At 38.7% G+C, this 21991-nt stretch overlaps 1 long non-coding RNA gene and 1 pseudogene across 1 annotated transcript in view; one reads left to right on the top strand and one right to left on the bottom strand.

Moving 5' to 3' along the window:
- LOC133253773 (uncharacterized) overlaps positions 1-10452 on the top strand; it is a 68598-nt gene extending 58146 nt beyond the window's left edge. The window contains exons 3-4 of the long non-coding RNA XR_009738421.1: positions 7315-7405; positions 8678-10452. This is a non-coding gene — a long non-coding RNA (uncharacterized LOC133253773). The remainder of the gene's footprint in view (positions 1-7314; positions 7406-8677) is intronic.
- Positions 10453-14825: 4373 nt separating this feature from the next.
- LOC133253771 (large ribosomal subunit protein eL37-like) lies at positions 14826-18283 on the bottom strand (annotated as a pseudogene).
- Positions 18284-21991: the final 3708 nt, after the last annotated feature.

Raw genomic sequence — 21991 nt, 5'->3', positions numbered from 1 at the left:
CGAAGATGAGTTAGTATCACGTACAATGCTTCAAGCTTCTACTTACATCAAAAGGGAAAAAAAAAGCTGATATATATTTTTGACTTCACTCCCTTGATATCTTTCTAGGATCCTGAATTCTACTTGTTCAAAATGGAACTCATCAATTTCCTATCAAAAACCCATTTTGCTCTGGACTTACCTATAACCATTAATTATTACACTATTTTTCTAGTTACCTAGGTGCCAAACGGTTACTTTGTCTTTTCCATTTCCTATCCAACCAGTCCATTCTAAAGGAGATCAGTCCTGGGTGTTCTTTGGAAGGAATGATGCTAAAGCTGAAACTCCAGTACTTTGGCCACCTCATGGGAAGAGTTGACTCATTGGAAAAGACTCTGATGCTGGGAGGGATTGGGGGCAGGAGGAGAAGGGGACGACAGAGGATGAGATGGCTGGATGGTATCACCGACTCGACGGACATGAATTTGGGTGAACTCTGGGAGTTGGTGATGGACAGGGAGGCCTGGCGTGCTGCAATTCATGGGGTTGCAAAGAGTCGGACATGACTGAGCAACTGAACTGATACTCAAATATTTCCTGAGTTTCCCAGTTTCCCTTTGTCCAATCTATCTTTCCTTCTTTCCCATTTCCAAGGTCACTAGTCTAATTTTGGTCTCTGTTACTTTTCGTCTGGGCTCTCAGAGCCTGCCAGCTGTTCCCACAATGTACATGATTGATGATGTAATCTTCTGGTGGCCAGACCTGATCACATCATTCTACCTGCTCAAATCTTTTCCATGACTCCTCACGACTTTATAGTCAGGAGTTCAAGGATCCCACAGTTTTCCTACAACCTACTTTCTAAGGTTTATTTCCAATTACTTCCTTACAACCTGGTTTTTCACTGATGCACTAACACAACCTATGCTCTTCCATTTCCACACCTTTACATTTGTATTCTCTCTGCATGGAATATCCTTCCTTTCCTCCTCTAAACCACACACCCTAATCTATTCTTTAAGACCCATCTTCAAATCCCTCTCTGAAGGGCTTTCTGGTACATCAAATTCCTTGGGGTTGTTTTCTCATTTGAATTCTCTTTATAATAGTTTTATGCCATTTCTTTTATCTTTTCTTAGAATAATATGTGAAATGTTTGTATTTACTATACTAGATTATAGCCTTTTCCAGAGTAAGGATTTGTGTACAACTCATCTTTAAGGCTCTTAACATCAGATTAAGCCCTCAGTAAATATTTTAATTGAATAAGTATTAATCAATAATTAGTAACAAAGCAAAATATGACGTATTTTATGATTCTTTCATTCAAATTTTAAAATTTAAGGTATTCTATTATCTGATGAAAAGTATTATCCAACAAATTAAAGAGTTATTTTCTGATATTTTCTCTGGGCCCCATGTATTAAGATCAGATTGGAAATGATAAGTATTATTCCTGAAAATAAAGTGGCAGTCTCTCCATAGTTCAACGTGACGAAATCTAAATTATTCTCACAGAAACCACATCAAACATATGATGTGAATTAAACACTAGCAGATGTTCCTCATTTAGAGAATTCAGGTGCAAAGAAAAGACACGGTATACAGACAGAAGATGCAGTTAGCCTTGTTATGAAATTATCAAAAATTGGTGTTTGAAGTGTTTCTGGTCAGTGAAATTAACACATTTATTATATTAATTTTTAATGTACAAAAATTTTTAAGTGAATTTATACTGAAATTATTTAACAACTATTTTATACTTGACCAGTCTTACCAGCACAGTATGTTAAAGATTTAAAATCTGTTGTTCCCTATTTGAAATTAGAGGGTTCTGTATAAATGCAGCTCAATTCAAGCACTAAAATTATTTTCTTTGAAAATTCTTCTATAGGTGCTGAAACGGTTCAAGCAGAGTCTAAATACAGAAACACACACTTCTTCTATATTAAATTGTGGATTACAGAAAACAAATCTTTAGAAATTGAAACTTGTTTGATTTTGATGGGAAAATGGAGTTCTGGAAAGTGACTTTGGCATGAAATGATGTTATTTGTTTTCACCTCTTCTATTAAATGGAGGTAATTATTAAGCCCACAGCCATTGGTATATTACTCAGTAAGTGAATTAGAAATATATTTCTCCTACACAACACTTTCCCTCATTCTCTTCTTCTTGAAAAATTAATTATCTTCCTCATTAGCCTGTTAACGAAGTGAATCGCTTGCCCAGGCAAGGTGAGCCCAGCTTCACACCGTTAGATAAGCCTCCCTGAGCATTCGGCTTTCCATGTTGCTGCAAAATTTGAGACTGGAATTTTCCTGTAACGTGTCTGCATGCATCATACACTATATGCAGCAGACACTACCATTTGGTCCAGGATCTTCTCAGTGCCTGGCACACCAACATTTTCTTTCTTCTTTCTGATCGAATCTGTTTTGGTAAGCCTCCAAAATGAAAAATTAATGGACACCTAGAATAGTAAGGTTTATTTACTTTTACAGAATTGTGCTCGATATCTTGTCTGACACCACCTGTAGTAAATCTGCTTTTTTAGTCCCTCTAGAAAACATGTGAATCAAAACTGATGGAGAAGCAAACATTATCATCAATTCTTGTTGTCTTGGTTACCACAAGTGGATGGCACTGATTTTGTATTACAGCTGCCAAATGCCCAGGATCCTCCATCAGTCACAGGCTCTAGGTATACCCTGAGTACCTGAAAGGGAAGGACCTTTAGAGATCACACAACCAGGATAGCAAGTCACTCCTTAAATAGCCCTAGTAATTTTATGGAAATAAAAATTTAACTACCATATCACACTGTGATTTGGAAGAATCGAACCATTATAATCATACTACAATTTTTCTATATAGAAGATAGAACAGAGTTTTTAGGACTGAAGCAGTTTCTTGGTATCAAAATTTAAGATCTCCTGGGAAATGCAGATCTCTGTTTAGAGAATTTCCTCCCCCTCTGTCATCTCAGAGTTGTTTTTATTATAACATTTCTTTTACAATGTAAGATTTTCCTTTCCTCTTATGATTGGTTGTTATCAAAACCAGGCAATGTTGAGCACGAAAACCTGAATGGAGAAGTAATGCAAATTATGTGGTCAGACAGCCTCTCTATTTAAAGGTTTTAAATAGATTTGGAATGCAGGACGCCAAGACCAGGTTAAATTTAATCTTCCCAACCCAGGGATCCAACCTAGGTCTCCCACATTGCAGGCAGATTCTTTACCAGCTGAGCCACAAGGGAAGCCCAAGAATACTGAGTGGGTAGCCTATCCCTTCTCTGGTGGATCTTTCTGACCCAGGAATCGAACTGGGGTTTCCTTCATTCCTTCATTGCAGGCAGATTCTTTACAAACTGAACTATCAGGGAAGCCTAAATTTAAGTAACTTGCCACATAAATGTTGAAAAACAATTACCAGATCTTTACAATGTCAAGAGCCAAGATTAAAGATTTTTTAAAAATTCATCTTCTCTCTTACACAAACTTAATCCTCTTTTAATGTGTTTGTTCTTGTTCTTATAATTCCATGATTTATCCATGTGTACTTATGTTTATGGCCTTTTTTTTTTTCTGTTTTCTTCCTTATTAAATCTTAATCTCTTTTGTTGGCAAGGGGCATTGCAAATCTTTAATTTTGCCAGATGTCTCTGACTACTGAGTAAATATTTGTTGACTGAGCCATGAGGATATGTTTTCATGATTGCCATCTTTCTATACATAGAAATCTAGAACAAAAACTTGACTGCTATCACAGTGGACAAGAGTTGTCTGAATGCAGAGTTGGCAGTGGGTGTGGATGTGGAGTATGATATAATTTTTGATTTCATAATCATCTACTGAGTATTGATTAATACTATGTAATATGAAGATACATGAGATATATAATAGTCTTAGCAATCAAAATAGAAAAGCACTTACATCATGAATGTATTATTTTCCTCTTTGCCATTTCTCTCAAACAGACTGATTACCAGGGCTGCTTGATTTCATTGCATAATACACTAGAAATCAAACAAAATGATTAATACTATGTAATATGAAGATACATGAGATATATAATAGTCTTAGCAATCAAAATAGAAAAGCACTTACATCACGAATGTATTCTTTTCCTCTTTGCCATTTCTCTCAAACAGACTGATTACAAGGGCTGCTTGATTTCATTGCATAATACACTAGAAATCAAACAAAATAAACTTTGGTGAGGATTATTTTGAACAAATTAGAAGAGTCTCTCATAATTTCGGCTTCCCTGGCAGCTCAGGTGGTAAAGAATCTGGCTGCAATGCAGGAGACCCCAGTTAGATTCCTGGGTTGGGAAGATCCCCTAGAGAAGGGAATGGCAACCCACTTCAGTATTCTTGCCTGGGTAATCCCATGGACAGAGGGTGGGCTACAGTCCCTTGGGTCACAGAGTCAGACACGACAGAGTGACTTTCATTCACTCATAATTTTATTTAAAAATATACTTCAGAAATCAGAAATATCAGTAGCATCTACATTATTCAGACAGCAAATGGTAAAACAGGCATGCCAAAGCAATTCTATGGAAAGACTTACTTCCTTAATAGTAATATTCAATTATTCCTAGAATTGAGGGTTTGTATTCCAATAATGACATGCTGCTGCTGCTGCTGCTAAGTCGCTTCAGTCGTGTCTGACTCTGTGCAGCCCACCAGGCTCCCTGTCCCTGGGATTCTCCAGGCAAGAACACTGGAGTGGGTTGCCATTTCCTTCTCTAATGCATGAAAAGGAAAAGTGAAAGTGAAGTCGCTCAGACTCTTAGTGACCCCATGGACTGCATGCAGCCCACCAGGCTCCTCTGTCCATGGGATTTTCTGGGCAAGAGTACTGGAATGGGGTGCCATTGCCTTCTCCGAATAATGAATAAGTAGTAAACTAATAGGAAACATTAAAAATGACACTCAGAATTTACCTTGCAGAATACAATTTTTCACAAATGATTCTCTGAAAATACCTCTTCAACATTTTTATTTGTTTACCAAGTTATTCCACTGAATCTTTGCTGCTTTTCCTTGGGTGCTACTGTAGCACCACACCCCTGCCTACCATTTACTTAAAAAAATATACACACACTCACACACATATATGCATTCTGGTTATAATCCTGAGGTGTTTTTTCAGTTTTCTTCTAGCAACTGTAATGAGCATCATTAATCAAGATGATAATAATATTAATAACAGTTATAATAATCCATCTGAATTAGTTTATTTTCATAGATTAAATTCATTTTTTCATTATCTTGGGGGGAGGAATGAGAGAAATAGGTGAGGGAGATTAAGAGGTAAAGAATCCCAGTTATAAAATAAATGAGTCATAGGTATGAGATGAAGAGGGTGGGGAATACAGTCAATAATAATAATGCACTATCTTTGTATGTGGCAGATGGTAACTAGACTTACCATGATGTTGACTTTGAAATGTGTAGAAATATCAAATCACTATGTTGTGTACCAGTAACTAACAGAGTGCTGTAGGTCATTTATACTTCAAAAACAAGCATACCAACCAACCAACAAACTCATAGAATAAGAGATCAGGTTTGTAGTTACCAGAGGTGTTAGGTGGCGAGAGAGGAACTAGATGAAAGTAACCAACAGATACAGATTTCTATTTATAAAATTAGGGATATAATGTAGAACACAATAACTGTATTTTACACATGAAACTTGTTAAGAAGCAAACCCTGAGAATTCTCATCTGAAGAGAAAATATCGTTTCCTTTTTTTTTTGTATCTGCATGTGATGACGGAGGTACCCTAAACGTATCGTGGTAATCATTCCATGATATATGTACGTCAGACCGTCACCCTGGACACCTTAAAGTTAGAGCTGTATGTCAATTATATTGTGATAAAACTGGAAGGAAGAAAATCATGGACTGAAATTTAAATTATGTCTCTTGACTTCAGAGGTAAACAGTTCCTTATGCTCCTCTGAAACCAGGGAGAACAGAGCGAAAAGATAACTGTAAGGCTTTTCATTATCTTATGAATGGAAGCTTTCTGTGATCATATGTTTTAGGATAATTTTAATTAGTTTTGCCTAAGAATCAAATTCTTGGCACCAAACAACTCCATATTTACAATAGTGCTTTACTAGTTTTGAAACTTTTTTCCTTGTAGCACTACTACTAAGTCCCTGGGCTCCCCTGATGGCTCAGGGAAGTGGTAAAGAATCTGCCTGCAATGCAGAAGACCTGGGTTCGATCCCTGGGTCAGGGAAGATCCCCTGGAGAAGGGAATGACTACCCACTCCAGTATTCTTGCCTGGAGAATTGCATGAACAGAGGAACCTGGTGGGCTACATTCCTTGGGGTCACAGAGTCAGACACACCTGAGCGACTAACACTTAAGGCTTATCAGACTTTGACTAGGACAAGACTTGAATGTTTCATTTGGATGGAGAGCTAGAGGGTTAATATCTAGTGTCTTTGCAGTATGCTGCTGCTGCTGCTGCTGCTAAGTCACTTCAGTCGTGTCCGACTCTGTGTGACCCCATAGACGGCAGCCCACCAGGCTCCCCGTCCCTGGGATTCTCCAGGCAAGAACACTGGAGTGGGTTGCCATTTCCTTCTCCAATGCATGAAAGGGTAAAGTGAAAGTGAAGTCACTCAGTCCTGTCTGACCCTCAGCGACCCCATGGATTGCAGCCTACCAGGCTCCTCCATCCTTGGGATTTTTCAGGCAGGAGTACTAGAGTGGGGTGCCATTGCCTTCCCCAGTCTTTGCAGTATGGGAGAGTCTAATTTGGGAAGTCACAGAGGAATGAGGGAAGGCCTTACCTATTTTCTAGTGGTACTATTACCCTGCCCCTTGGCCCTCTCCTTAGAAATTATGAGTGTACTGAGTCTGACACTAGGGGGAATGTCAGGTAAGTTAAAACCTTTCTTGAGTGCTTAGTCACTCTTTGCGACCCCATGGGCTGTAGCCCACCAGGCTCCTCTGTCCTTGGGGATTCTCCAGGCAAGAATACTGGAGTGGGTTGCCATGCCCTTCTCCAGGGGATCTTCCCTGATCCAGGAATCGAACCTGGGTCTCCCACACTACAGGCAGATTCTTTTATCACTGAGACACCAGGGAAGCATAAAGAACTTGCTGGCAAATGCAGGAGATTTAAGAGACTCAGGTTCAATCTCTGGGTTGGGAAGATCCCCTAGAGAAGGGCATGGAAACCTACTCCAGTATTCTTGCCTGGAGGATCCCATGGACAGAGGAGCCTGGTGGGCTACATGTGCAAAGAGTTGGACATGACTGAAGTGACTAAACACACATGAATTTCTTTTGTTAGAATATCCTTCAAAAGATTGAGAGATGACAGACCAGATGGCAGTCCCGTTGGAAGTGATCTAAGAAGCTCTGGTATCACCACTCCTGCCCTGGTAAGACATTAAATTTATGCTTTGAAATATCTGTGCTGCCTTTACATGTCTACAGAGTTAAGCTTTTGGATGATGAGTGTATGTTGCCGGGCACAGCACTAGACTTGGAAGAGATGGAGACAGATGATTTGAGAGGAATCCTTTGTAAGTCTGGTGTATGAAGAACCACTTAACATACAAAGTATATATAGAATTAAGGCTGAATGGATCTAATCTTAGCCTTAAGAGATTATACATCATTAATGACTGTGAGTGAGGCGAGTGGCTATTTGAAGTATAGGCTGACAGTAAGTATAAAAGAAAACCTAATTAAAATGTTTAGAACCCAATCAGAAAGGAAATATACTGAGAATGGGAAGAATGTAAGAATGGTTACATGTACAAGATTTTAAGGCAGTATCTTCACTTTATTGCTACATTTTTCCTCAAATAAGTATCATTTTTTTCCTCATCTCATGGGATATCAAATGCATTAGTTAAAATTTATATCTACAAACCAGAGGTTAAATATGTTAGTACAAAGTTGTATCATTTGGAAATTATAATTAATCTTAGACTAACTGACCATGAATAGAATTCTAACCAGGTGTTTTGGTTTTGCATAAATGAATTCAATAAATAAATAGCCCAGTAGCAAGTTAGAGGCCTGTGATACACTGATGAAAGATCTACTGGATTTTTTTCTACATTCTACATTTAGAAAAAAGATGTAAAATTATTAAGTAGAAATATCTCCTATCTTAGATATGATTAATCTTTATACCATGGAGGTTTATGTAAAATTTTAAAAAGTAACAGAACCAAAAAATGTTAATTACAGTTACCATATTATTTGTTCATGGTCAGAAAAGTGGCTTCAGTCTAATAAGAAAAGATTTAAAAAATGGAAGGTTGAAATTAAGTATGAGTTATCTGGTGAATTTACCATAGGTCTAGAACATTAAAATCCATTAAATACATTACCTGTAAAGTGTTATGACCAGTGGGAACATACTTACCCAATACAGTGAGGTAAGATATACAAAGAGCAGCAGATGGTCTACTGAATAATTGAACTCCTTTTTTAACTTGACATGGCTTTCACTGAACTGGTTACTTTATCTGCTACTCTTCTACACAACAACTGGAAGCCTAAAGGCTGACTCAGTTGTCAGGTTAAAGCTGAAAAGGGCCACAGATTATTAATTCTCTCCCTATCTCCCAGCTAAAGAAAGTTAAGTCGATAGAAGTAAAATTAAATTATGTAAGCACAATTGCTTTCCTCATCCTTAGGTTCCACATCTGCACATTAACTCAATGTGGTTGCTTGAATCTGTGGAAGCGGGACCTTGGCTACTGTGGGAACACTGTTTTCTAAAAGGGAATTGAGCATCTCTGGATTCTGGTATTCAAGCAGGTTGGTGCTGGTGGTAGAGTGTCCTGGAACCAATCACGGTAAGTTCTCACAAAATATGTAAGTAACGTTTTTCTCTCTCCCTCTTTGTTTTTCTTTGATTAAAGGTGGCACACTCAAATTACTCTGGCTTTGAGATTTCAGAACTTTGAAATATTTCCAATGGAAGGCAAACTCTTTTTGGCAGGGATCAAGTTTGCCATGTTTATGTCCCTAGCATTTACTAGAATGCCTCATGACTCAGTTGGTAAAGAATCTGCCTCCAATGTAGGAGGTCCGGGTTAGATTCCTGGGTTAGGAAGGCCCCTGAAGAAGGAAATGGCAACCCACTCCAGTATTCTTGCCTGGAGAATCCCACGGACAGAGGAGCCTGGTGGGCTACAATTCATGGGGTTGCAAGAGTCGGACACGACTTAGCGACTAAACCACCAACCTAGCGCGTGATAAACGTCCTCTAAAATGAATTACACTTAATCAAATTGATGTTATTGACAAAGGGAGAGTGAAATCATGCTTTGAAATCACCTACTTGGAGAGGGTTTCAATTTTCCACTTTGGGTGGGTAAGTTTCGAACTGTCTGAACTAAAAGTAAATTGATCTATGGAGCACTGACAGAAACTTATGATTCTGTCCTGGTTAGGTTTCTCATTGTTTGTGAAAAATTATTAAATGCTGTCTTGTTACCATCATATTTTTTCCTCATTTTTTAATTTTATTAATTGTTATTGGAATGTAACTGCTTTACAATGTTGTGTCAGTTTCTGCTGAACGAAGTGAACCAGCCATCAGGCTACATGTATATATACCCTCCCTCTTAAACTTTCCTCTCACTGTCCCCATCCCACACCTCTAGGTCATTTTAATATAACTATACTTTATGTAATTGATTTCTAGCTGACCTCCCAGTGGGCTGATAATTCAATGTTATAAATTACACTGTCTGTGTTTTGACTCATCTTTTTTGTGTCCTTTTGCCTTTGAAGCTACCACAACTTCAAAGAAAGTTAAAATAAAGAGATGTACAGGTTCAGTGCTGAAAGACAGGAATCTTTAAAAACTGCATTAAAACAGCTATATTTTTCTTTTTAGTCTTTAACAAGTATTAAATTCATTAATTCTCTTCTCAAGGAAGGCCTTCTCCCACACTTTTTCCTTCTCGATCCCTTCTTTATTCACTTTTCACTTTAATGCATTGGAGAAGGAAATGGCAACCCACTCCAGTGTTCTTGCCTGGAGAATCCCAGGGACGGGGGAGCCCGGTGGGAGGCCGTCTATGGGTTCGCACAGAGTTGGACACGACTGAGCGACTTCACTTTCACTTTCACTTTATGAACTACACACGGGCTTCCCTGGTGGCTCAGATGGTAAATAATCTGCCTGCAATGCGGAAGACTTGGGTTCGATCCCTGGGTTGGGAAGATCCCTTGGTGCACGGCATGGCAACCCACTCCAGTATTCTTGCCTGGAGAATCTCCTTGACAGGGAAGCCTGGCGGGCTACAGTCCATGGGGTTGCAAAGAGTCGGACAGGACTGAGCAGCTAATCACAGCGCAGCACATGAACTACACACTGTTGGAAGTTGTAGCAGATGAGAGGACTTGTACTTAGGGGAAAATCTGGACCAAAAAAAAGCAAATAAATGATACATATTTATCTTTCGTACTCTTGCTCCTATCATTTTTTTTGGAAAACACACATTTTGTGGGCTAGATACATTTATTTGAATGATACCTATCTGTTTACACATTGTCTTGTTTCCTGATATTGTTTCTTGCCAAGTCCTTACAGAAACATTGTAGATTCTTATATATGCCTTGTTTATGCTTACTGAATGAATGAATAAATGAAGACCAGAAAAATGCCATGTAGGTCTGGAACATTCCTAAGAAATAAATCATCTAGCCCTATCCCATTGTAACACTGTAGTTGAGGAAATTCAAGTCTGGAAAGGCTGTATAATTATAATTAGATGCAGAGGGGAGTCAGTATCCATTTCCTTTGATTCTCAATATGTTTTCCATTGTAATAATACAACTGCTGTTAAATTGATAGACTCTTTACAACTTTTGACCCCAGGATTGAGGAGGTTCTTACTTCTATACCTGAACCTAGACTGACCATAATATAACTTCCTACTATGGAAATATCTCTTACAGCAAGACATATGCCATAACCCAGAAATTCTACTTCTCAGTATGTATATAAGATACATATATATATGCATATATATACTCAGTACTTATATAAGATACATGTATATAAGATATGCAAAAGCAAATGTTTATTTCATTTATCTTAATAATAATAAAATCCTGAAAAGAAGTCAAATGTTTTCTATATGGTAGGTGGTTAAATGACTCTTGATATTTTTATTTTATGAAATATTATGCGACAGTTAAAAAGAACAAGCCATACCTATGTCTGGGGCCTTCCAGGTGTTTCAGGGGTAAAGAATCTACCTGCCAATGCAGGAGATGTGGGTTCGATCCCTGATCTGAGAAGATCCCCTAGAGAAGGAAATGGTAATAGACTCTAGTATTCTTGCCTGAAAACCCTATGGACAGAGGAGCTTGGCAGGCTACAGTCAGTGGGGTCTTAAAGAGTCAGATAAGACTTAGAGACTGAATGACAACATATTGATATCTATGTTTGGTTATAGCAACAGAATTCTAAGACGTTGTACAAGAAAAAATGAAAGCTGAAGAATATCTACGGTATATAAAACACATAGACACATGAAAAATAATATGTATAGCTATACTGGATCCATTTGACATACAGCATTAACAAAGGGTGGGAAATAAATGTTAAATTTTTGATAGACACAGTTATCTATGGAGAAGATGAGACTAAAAGTAGAAGGCAGCTTAATAGTTATCTTGATTTCATCTCCAAGTTTAAAATTTGTGTGCTAGGTTGCTTCAGTCATGTCTGACTCTTTGCAACCCTATGGAATATAGCCCACTAGGCTCCTCTGTCCATAAGATTCTCTAGGCAATAATACTGCAGTAGGTTGCCATACCCTCCTCCAGGGATTGAACCCTCGTCTCTTACTTTCGCTGCATTGGCAAACAGGTTCTATACCACTAGTGCCACCTTGGAAGTCCTTAAAATCTGTAAAACACAGGATATATTCATGAGTTTTTTTCATGTAATGTGAAAAAAGATGTTTAATAGCAGTATTATCCAATAAAACCTTAATGTGCCTCTGTTCTGACATTCCTTTACACTAGGGGCTAGGAAAGAATACAGAATATGCAGAAGCGGTTGTCATTCCAGGCCAGCTCGAGTTCTATGAAAGAGATAACATAAATAAGATACTGATATTTAATGATTATAGGAAAGAAAATTATAAAGAGTAAAGGAGCCGTAATGAAAGAAGATGGCTACACTGAGCCACTGAGCATGCTTTTGTCAACAAATAGTTAATAATAAGAAACCAATTTTTTCAACTCTAGGTAAGTGATCCTCAAATATTCACTATTCTCTGAAACAAAGATCAGAATTTCCAAGCTTTGACTATTCTGAAAAATCTTTTGTTGTTTCTACTCTTAATCATTATGTATGTTTTGACATCAGTGAAAATCAGAAGAAATGTGTAAAAATCAATAGCAGGAGAAAAGAGGGGGTATTTAGACATATATTAATAATTAAGAAGAAACAGTGAAGTATATAAAAATGTTAAGTTATTGGTAAAGACAAGTGGTGTCTAATTAAAATATTTAGCTTTCTGAGCTCTGAGCCTACTACTAGCAAACATGTCTTAAAATGAAGCCTTATTCAGAAAGAGCTTCATGAATAGATATCTTACATCAAAGTGATTCACAGTGATGCTTTGTGAGCTTTGTTTGTGGGAAGTTTATGTAGTGTAGAGGTCAAGATCACAGGCTTAGTGCTTAGTCACACCTACGTTTTGAAACCTGATTCTGCTGCTTCCACTCCCAAGATCACTGTAAGATCTTGGGTAAGTTTTATTTAACCTATCTATACCTCAGTTTACTCTTTTGTTAAAGCCAGTAACACTGCATACCTCACAGATTGTTTTAGCGGAGTGACTAATACAGAAGCACTTAGCTTAGCAGGGCTCAGTAAGCTAGAGCAAGAGTTACATTTTCCTTTTCCAGTGGAAGTTTAGAAATGTAGGCAGACAGTAAAATGATAGCCTTTTATCAGTGTCCTACAAAACAAAGTGTAGATCATCTAGCTCTTTAGTTAGCTGGATGAAGACAGGCACAAAAGATATGATAATTTAATCCTCAAGGTTAGCCTTTTGGGCTTTGGGTAAGAGTAGAACAATCACACCTTTTTCTTGGTTTAGCTGGACCAAGGAGAAATGAAGGGAGAGACAGAAGGTGTCACTGAGGTGACAGTGGGACATGATGATCACTCACTGTTCTGCCATAAGGGCTGTCCTCTGCTCACAGATGATAAGTGTGGACGAGGGCTGGGGGAGAAAACAGACTGAAGTGGGTAAAATCATGAAGAGGATCTGCTGGTGGTAAACCATTCCATAGCTATGTGCCTCCTTTAGTACTGCCCTTTCCCCTCATGGCTATATCTATCAGGAGCTTTACTTTAATAAAAAAAAAATGGATTGGATAAATGGATAAAGAAAATGTGGTACCTATGTACAATGGAATATAACTCAGCCATAAAAAGGAACAAAACTGTGCCATTTGTAGAGATGAGGATGAACCTAAAATCTGTTATGCAGAGTGAAATAAGTCAGAAAGAGTAAAACAAGTCTCATATACTAATGCATGTATGTGGAATCTAGAAAAAAGGTACAGATGAACCTAGTTCCAGGGCAGGAATAGAGATGCAGATGTAGAGAATGAGCATGTGGACACAGCCAGGGATGGGGATGGGACAAATTGGGAGATTAGGATTGACGTATATACTCTACTTTTTTGCATTGATAGACTGATTTCCCCTGCTTCTTTTACTAGAAACAAAAACTGTCTCTTCAGCATTCTTTGTAAAGTAACTGTCTGTAAATTAAAAAGTATTGAAAATAATTGTCAAGACGGTAGTTGAAATCCAAGTCGAGGATTCTGTATTCTTTTTCTAGTCTTCATACCAACACTGTCATAAAGTAAGTCAACACAAGTAAGTGTACAAGAAAACTATTGGTTCTCAAAATGGCTTCATCTAGGGAAGAACTAAATATTTTTATCGAGCAAAAGCACTTTACTCTCATATTACCAGTTATTTCATGATAACCAGAAGGTTTTGACCAGGTAGATCTAACTTTATCAAACATTAGGAAGTCAAAGTTTTAAAATTTTATGTTGTAAAAAATTAAACCCTACCTTTGTTCCTACCAGTTTCATTTATTTGGGATTTAGCCAATGAGGTGTGGATCAGTCAGTTCAGTCCAGTTCAGTCGCTCAGTCGTGTCCGACTCTTTGCGACCCCATGAATTGCAGCACGCCAGGCCTCCCTATCCATCACCAACTCCGGAGTTCACTCAGACTCACGTCCATCGAGTCAGTGATGCCATTCAGCCATCTCATCCTCTGTCATCCCCTTCTCCTCCTGCCCCCAATCCCTCCCAGCATCAGTCTTTTCCAAGTCAACTCTTCGCATGAGGTGGCCAAAGGACTGGAGTTTCAGCTTTAGCATCATTCCTTCCAAAGAAATCCCAGGGCTGATCTCCTTCAGAATGGACTGGTTGGATCTCCTTGCAGTCCAAGGGACTCTCAAGAGTCTTCTCCAACACCACAGTTCAAAAGCATCAGTTCTTCAGCGCATACTATTAGACTTTATCCAATAGAACGACATTGAACTAAATTTAAGCATCTTTCATTTAACTGAAGAAATGTAACCTTTCAGATAAAAGTTTGGTTCAAAATTGATCATCTATATAAAGGTTTTAAAAAGAAAAATGAACTATATTGTTATTAATATCCCCAACAAGGATTCTATACCCCTGGAGAAGGAAATGGCAACCCACTCCAGTGTTCTTGCCTGGAGAATTCCATGGACAGAGGAACCTGGCAGGCTATAGTCCATGGGGTCGCAAGAGTTGGACACAACTGTAATATCCCCAACCAGGATTCTATACACGGGGTTGCAAAAGCTAACCTGCTTTATAGTTTGTTTCATTTATATTTTTTATTTTAACTTCCAAGAGGTGAAAAACCAAATTTAATGTTTAATCTCAGTAAACACGGTAAAGTGGTTGATATGTTTATTTCAGTCCCTTTACACATTTTTTGGGCTTCCCTGGTGGCTCAGATGGTAAAGAATCCACCTGCAATGCAGGGGACCTGGGTTTGATCTCTGGGTTGGGGACATCTCCTGGAGAAGGGAATGGCTACTCACTCCAGTATTCTTGCCTGGAGAATCCCACAGACAGGGAGCCTAGTGGGCTACAATCTATGGGACTGCAAAGAGTCCGACATGACTGAGCGACTAAGCACACACATTTTTACAGAAATCTAGCTTTATTTTGGAGAAGGAAATGGCAACCCACTCCAGTGTTCTTGCCTGGAGAATCCCAGGGACGGGGGAGCCTGTTGGGCTGCTGTCTATGGGGTCGCACAGAGTCGGACACGACTGAGGCGACTTAGCAGCAGCAGCAGCAGCAGCAGCTTTATTTTACAGAGAAGTCTTCTCAAATAATAAATTCTTTTTGGAAGCTTACAGGATATCAGTTAAACCAAGGATAAATAACATAAATTTTTATCACAAATTATTTCCCTTAAAAGCAAGAGGGGGTGGTCTAAAACAGGAAAACTGACTAATTTCTGGCATCCTTTCTTCATCTAAATTTCTACTATAATGACTGGGGTTTTGAACAACTATATCCAACCTTTCCATCAGAACAATAAAAACCTATTTTAAGTTAGGGGCTTAAGTAAATTTTGGAAAATTCTAATCATTGAAAGAATCACGAAGGAGTCACAATTTTAATACTGTATAGTCATATACAGTGTCTAACATTTCAGAATCAAGAGATCTGAAACACATTCTCAGGAAAGAATGGCTTTCCACAGAACCTCACTCACTCACCGGAAACTTTACAGATAAGTTCCATTTGTTATCACAGAAGTCAGATTCACTTCAGCACTAGGATTCAGATTGTTGTACAATGACAAAAGATACGATGTCTCAGAGCAAGAAAAGTGCAGTTTATCTACAGTAAAACCTCGGGTTGAACGACTGAGCTTAAAGATGCAAGGTGATAAACAGAAGTGCTTATTAAAATCTAATGTGTTTAGGAATGACTTGGGACTCTTTGTTAAATGCACATTGTAACTTAGTAGGTCAAGGTGGGGTCTGAGATCTTACATGTCTAACAAGTTCACTGATGGTATGAATTCTGGGAATCTACCACAACAATGAGGTACATAATTCTGATATTTAAGGTCATGCAAGGTCAATATTTTTTATCTGAAACCTAAGAAAGTTTGGATTTGAAATATAAGAATGTTTGGAGGTCACTTTCTCTCATGAACTTTCACAGGCACAAAGTATTGATGGCAAAGGTATAGAGTGCCAGGATAATATTTTTGGCTATAAATCATCCCTTTACTGAATTTGTTTGCTGGAATGAATCTAAATCTTCTAATATATCAAGCCAACCATGTTTACAGATTTGTGCACATTGATTCTGGGGTATATACAGAATTCTTTCCTGTATCTGTGCTATTTAATTTTATCTGGATGCCCTAGATGGCATGACATGAACCAGGGGAAGGGCTGGAAAAGAGTTGAATGTAAGTTTATATGTTTTTAATTTTCTTTTGAAATGAAGCAGATATTTGTATAAGCAATTTATAAATAACTGCCAAAATGCGTGTGGAAAAATGGGAACATTTATTAGTAAGGACCCATTAAATCATTAAGTTAATGTAAAAGCTGAGAATAATATTACCATTTACCTGAGAAATAATTTTTTATTTGTTCCCCTTGAGACATAGCCTCAGTGTTGCTATTAATGGTGACTATCAGGTGATATCTGGAGTATGACTTGGAATCAGTTCCTCTATTAATAATAAATAATTTACAGACAGACAACATTCACAATTTGTTAAAAGTACTTCAAAGGCTTTATAGAAAGAATTTCAATATAATCCTAGTTAAGACTATCCTTGTTTGACTTTAACACACACACAAAAAACCACTTTTCTTAATTTTAGACAGGAAGGCCAACATTCATTACTCTTTTATATGAAAATTTTGGCATAAAAAGTTAAGGCCACAGAAGTCATCAGGAACAGAGTAGAGAATAGAACTGGTTATCTCAGAATTGTGTCCTCCTCCACTAAATTCTCCAGAAAAGCCTCCTCTGAGCAAAATGTAGGTGGACAGAATTTCCCCTTTTTCTTTTTTTAAATATTTAAAAATCCAGAATATTTATTGCACATTTATTCATTGAAATTCTTAAGACGAACTGGATGCTGCAACAGCTGCCCTCTTGGGTTTAGGTGTTATTCCTTCATGGAATCCATGCCTAAATCTGCGGTATACAATTTTTAGGTGCCCCATTCAATCAGTCCCAGTGGTATTCTGTCTTTTAGCTTTAGCACTCCGGTTACACTTTCTCTTACACTTAGCAGGGTAGCCACATTTGCCACAAGTTGACTTCCGAAGGTGGTAGGTCTTAGAGCCACAGCAGCAGCACAGTGGTTTCACTCCGACATGTCCCAAACGAGGACGTTCCCTTAGTCATCTTGCTTCTGCCCCTGTTTAAGATTTATTTCATTCAATCCAGGACATTTATTAAAAGTGCATGGTGTGCAGTGAACTATTACTACATGCTTTTTGGAAAAGGATTTATGTGAAAAACAAAACAACTGAAGCTAAAAAGCAAAAACAAATTACTAAATGGACTTCCGCGTCTAGTTTGGATGGAGTTAACAGGGACCGCATTTACTCTCCTTCCTGAAACAACTATAAGAGCAGATGAAGTGCACGGGACAAGGTTTTTCAGATAATGAATAACAGGCACCAAAGGATGGTGATCCCTGAGAAAGAGGAAACAGATAAGGTAAGCACTATGATTCCCTCAGCTCAGTCTGCAGAGAGACTCCAGGCGGTGGTGCAGGGAGGGGCACTCATGCCGAGTCTGGTCATCTCTTGGAGCTGAGGAAATGGAACTGACCATGTAGGGAGCCAGGACACCTAGAAGTTGTAGGGCAAAGTCTGTGCAGACAGAACTTCACAGAGAAAGCTCCTGAAATCTCCAGAAGGTCCCCTCAAGTCTTCAGCTGGGTACAAATCAGTTTACTCATGTAGGGAAACAAGAACCAACTGCAAAGTACAAAGACCAATTGCCAACACTCACACAGAGCTGAGAGTAGTTTGTGTTCCTAAGCATGGGGTTTTTGTCATAATTCAACAGACATTAGGTAGACCCCAAAAGTTATTACTTCAGTAGTGGAGCATAATACAGTCCTAGTCTAATGGTTTCTTTTTAATCCTACTTCATAAAACTTAATGGGAAGCCTCAAAAGGATAAACTCTCCAAGTAACCTAACTATGGTCAAGAACAAAGTTCAAGAATATGAATAAGAACACAAAAATATCCATCACCCATTCAATAAGGCAAAATCGTAATATCTGGCATCCAGTTAAAAATTACCAGGTATGCACAGATGCATGGACATATGACTGACGGTGAAGAGAAAAAGCAATCAATAGAAACAATCAAAAACTGACAGACGGGAATTAATTACTCTGATGCTGGGAGGGATTGGGGGCAGGAGGAAAAGGGGGCGACAGAGGATGAGATGGCTGGATGGCACCACCAACTCGATGGATGTGAGTTTGAGTGAACTCAGGGAGATGGTGATGGACAGGGAGGCCTGGCGTGCTGCGATTCATGGGGTCGCAAAGAGTCGGACATGACTGAGAGACTGAACTGAACTGAACTGATGTTACACAATGCATTGTAGCTATATCCCACGTGCTTATGAAAGTACAGGAAGGATTGAGCATATTATGTAGAGACATGGAAGACATGAAAAAACTGAGATCACACCGAGATGAAAAATCTAATATCTGAGATGAAACAAACATTGTATAGAATTAACAAATTAAACACTACAGAACAAAACAAATCAGTGAGCTTGAAGACACAATAACAGAATTATTCAAACAAACACAGAGAGGAAAAAGCCCAAAACCAAATGAACACCAATGATCTGTGGGACAACTTTAAGCAGACGGAGCGTGTGAGTTAATCTGCTTATGAGCTGGAATCCTCAAGAAGGGGTATTTGAAGAAATGGATGTAATGCTTCCAACCCAAGAAATGCAATGGGGCTTTTTTATCTTTTTTTAAAATTTTTATTTTATTTTTTAACTTTACAATATTGTACTGGTTTTGCCATATATCAACATGAATCCGCCACAGGTATACACGTGTTCCCCATCATGGACCCTCCTCCCTCCTCCCTCGCTATACCATCCCTGTGGGTCGACCCAGTGCACCAGCCCCAAGCATCCAGTATCGTGCATCAAACCTGGACTGGCAACTCATTTCATATATGATATTATACATGTTTCAATGCCATTCTCCCAAATCATCCCACGCAATGGGGCTCAAGTGCATAAAACAGGAAAGAAACTATACCACAGACATCATAATAAAATTACTTAAAATCACTGGTAAAGAGAAAATCTTAAAAACATAGTGTAAGAGACTTATTTTCTACATAGGACAAAGCACAGTAACTCCTTTAAACTATTGGGGGAAAAAAATTTGTCAACCCAGAATTATATATCAAAGTCTTCCTTTTTACTTAAGGAAAGGAATCTTTATTAAGTAGACTGGAAGCAGAAAAGCAGGGGTTTTGTCTGATAAATCTTTAAGGTGATTGATTGCAGTCACTCCTTTCTTTCCAAATCGCTCTCTTCCTTTTTTATTAATAAAAACTGCAAAAAAGGATTCATCTTATGCCTATCCATTAGTTGATAATGGTAAAGCCTGATTTTTAGAGGAAGATGTCCCCTCCCAGACATCAGAATGGTGCTTAAAATCGAACCTAGAGACATTATTATCTTCCTAAAAATCTCTTCCACAATGTCAGTTACTCTGCCCTACTCCCCAAATGCTGACCTCCAAGAGTGCTCATAAGATGCACGAGAAGTTATGGAGAGGGTCAGGGCGTTAGAAAATCTACTCACGGCTCATAAGATGCACGAGAAGTTATGGAGAGGGTCAGGGCGTTAGAAAATCTACTCAAGGCTCATAAGATGCACGAGAAGTTATGGAGAGGGTCAGGGCGTTAGACGGGATCAGGGCGTTAGAAAATCTACTCAAGGCTCATAAGATGCACGAGAAGTTATGGAGAGGGTCAGGGCGTTAGAAAATCTACTCAAGGCTCATAAGATGCACGAGAAGTTATGGAGAGGGTCAGGGTGTTAGAAAATCTACTCACGGCTCATAAGATGCACGAGAAGTTATGGAGAGGGTCAGGGTGTTAGAAAATCTACTCACGGCTCATAAGAGAACCAAATGGCTGGAAAGGAAGGAAAGTTGCAGAAAGGGGATAGGCTTTACTTATTTTAACATTTTATCTGGCACTGTATCTAATAAACAGAATCAGGGCTAAAGCATCTAGTTCAAGAAACCCAGTGAACTGATAATGCCAAAGATTATATTTCAACTCTTAAGATATTTTAAATTAAGGAATATATATTTTTCTTGGGATTGGCCTTAGATTTATGGGCTAATGTTAATTTTTACAGCTTTTCTAACTCATGAACAGTATAAGGAAAATTACCCCCCAAAAGTGTCCCAATTGGGTTAAGTTTAAATTCTCAGTTCTCACGGAAACTTCTAAGTGGTTAGTTTTCAAGTTCAAATACCCCAGGCTTCTTTTTATATAAGATTCCACCCACCCTAAATTCTCAGTGATGTTAGAGTTTGCCCTAAATCAAAGAAGAACCAACTTGTTTTATAAGACAACTTAGCATGAATTATATTTATTCATAGTTACTGAGTAGTCCAGGATCACAATAAATATCTACTATGAATAATACAATTCAGTTCAGTTCAGTTCAGTCGCTCAGTCTTGTCCGACTCTTTGCGACCACATGAATCGCAGCACGCCAGGCCTCCTTGTCCATCACCAACTCCCGGAGTTCACCCAGACTCATGTCCATCGAGGGTGATGCCATCCAGCCATCTCATCCTCTGTCGTCCCCTTTTCCTCCTGCCCCCAATCCCTCCCAGCATCAGAGTCTTTTCCAATGAGTTAGCTCTTCGCATGAGGTGGCCAAAGTACTGGAGTTTCAGCTTTAGCATCATTCCTTCCAAAGAAATCCCAGGGCTGATCTCCTTCAGAATGGACTGGTTGGATCTCCTTGCAGTCCAAGGGACTCTCAAGAGTCTTCTCCAACACCACAGTTTAAAAGCATCAATTCTTCCACACTCAGCTTTCTTCACAGTCCAAGTATCACATCTATACATGACTACTGGAAAAACCACAGCCTTGACTAGACAGACCTTTGTTGGCAAAGTAATGTCTCTGCTTTTGAATATGCTATCTAGGTTGGTCATAACTTTCCTTCCAAGGAGCAAGCGTCTTTTAATTTCATGGCTGCAGTCACCATCTGCAGTGATTCTGGAGCCCCCCAAAATAAAGTCTGACACTGTTTCCACTGTTGTTATGAAAATGTTACTGGAGTTCTGATAAAATGTATATTTTCTAATATACTAAGAGAAAATTTTAGAGACACTGAGATTCCTTATGTTAGAAGTTATGAGTTAATTTTTAAATTATGATGATCATCTAATCTTACTGCACACATCTCTGATCTTATGAATCTGTAAGTGCATGTGTCCAACTCCTTGCAACCCTATGAATTGTAGCCCACCAGACTCCTCTGTCCATGGGATTCTCCAGGCAAGAATACTGGAGTGGATTGCCATGCCCTTCTCCAGGGGAATCTTCCTGCCCCACGGATCAAACCCATGTCTCTTATGTCTCATGCATTAGCAAACAGGTTCTTTATCATAGGAACTTCCTTGATGGCTTAGAGGGTAAAGCATCCGTCTGCCTGCAACACAGGAGACCTGGGTTCCATCACCAGGTCGGGAAGATCCCCTGGAGAAGGAAATGGCAACCCACTCCAGTACTCTCTTGCCTGCAAAATGCCACATATGGAGAAGCCTGCTAGGCTACAGTCCATGGGATCGCAAAGAGTTGCACACGACTGAGCAACTTCTTTATCAC

The sequence above is a fragment of the Bos javanicus genome, chromosome 9 (genome assembly GCF_032452875.1).
Source record: "Bos javanicus breed banteng chromosome 9, ARS-OSU_banteng_1.0, whole genome shotgun sequence".
In the NCBI taxonomy this organism is placed as follows: Eukaryota; Metazoa; Chordata; class Mammalia; order Artiodactyla; family Bovidae; genus Bos; species Bos javanicus.
The sequence above is the reverse complement of the archived record's forward strand: the minus strand, read 5'-3'. Positions and strand labels throughout refer to the sequence as shown.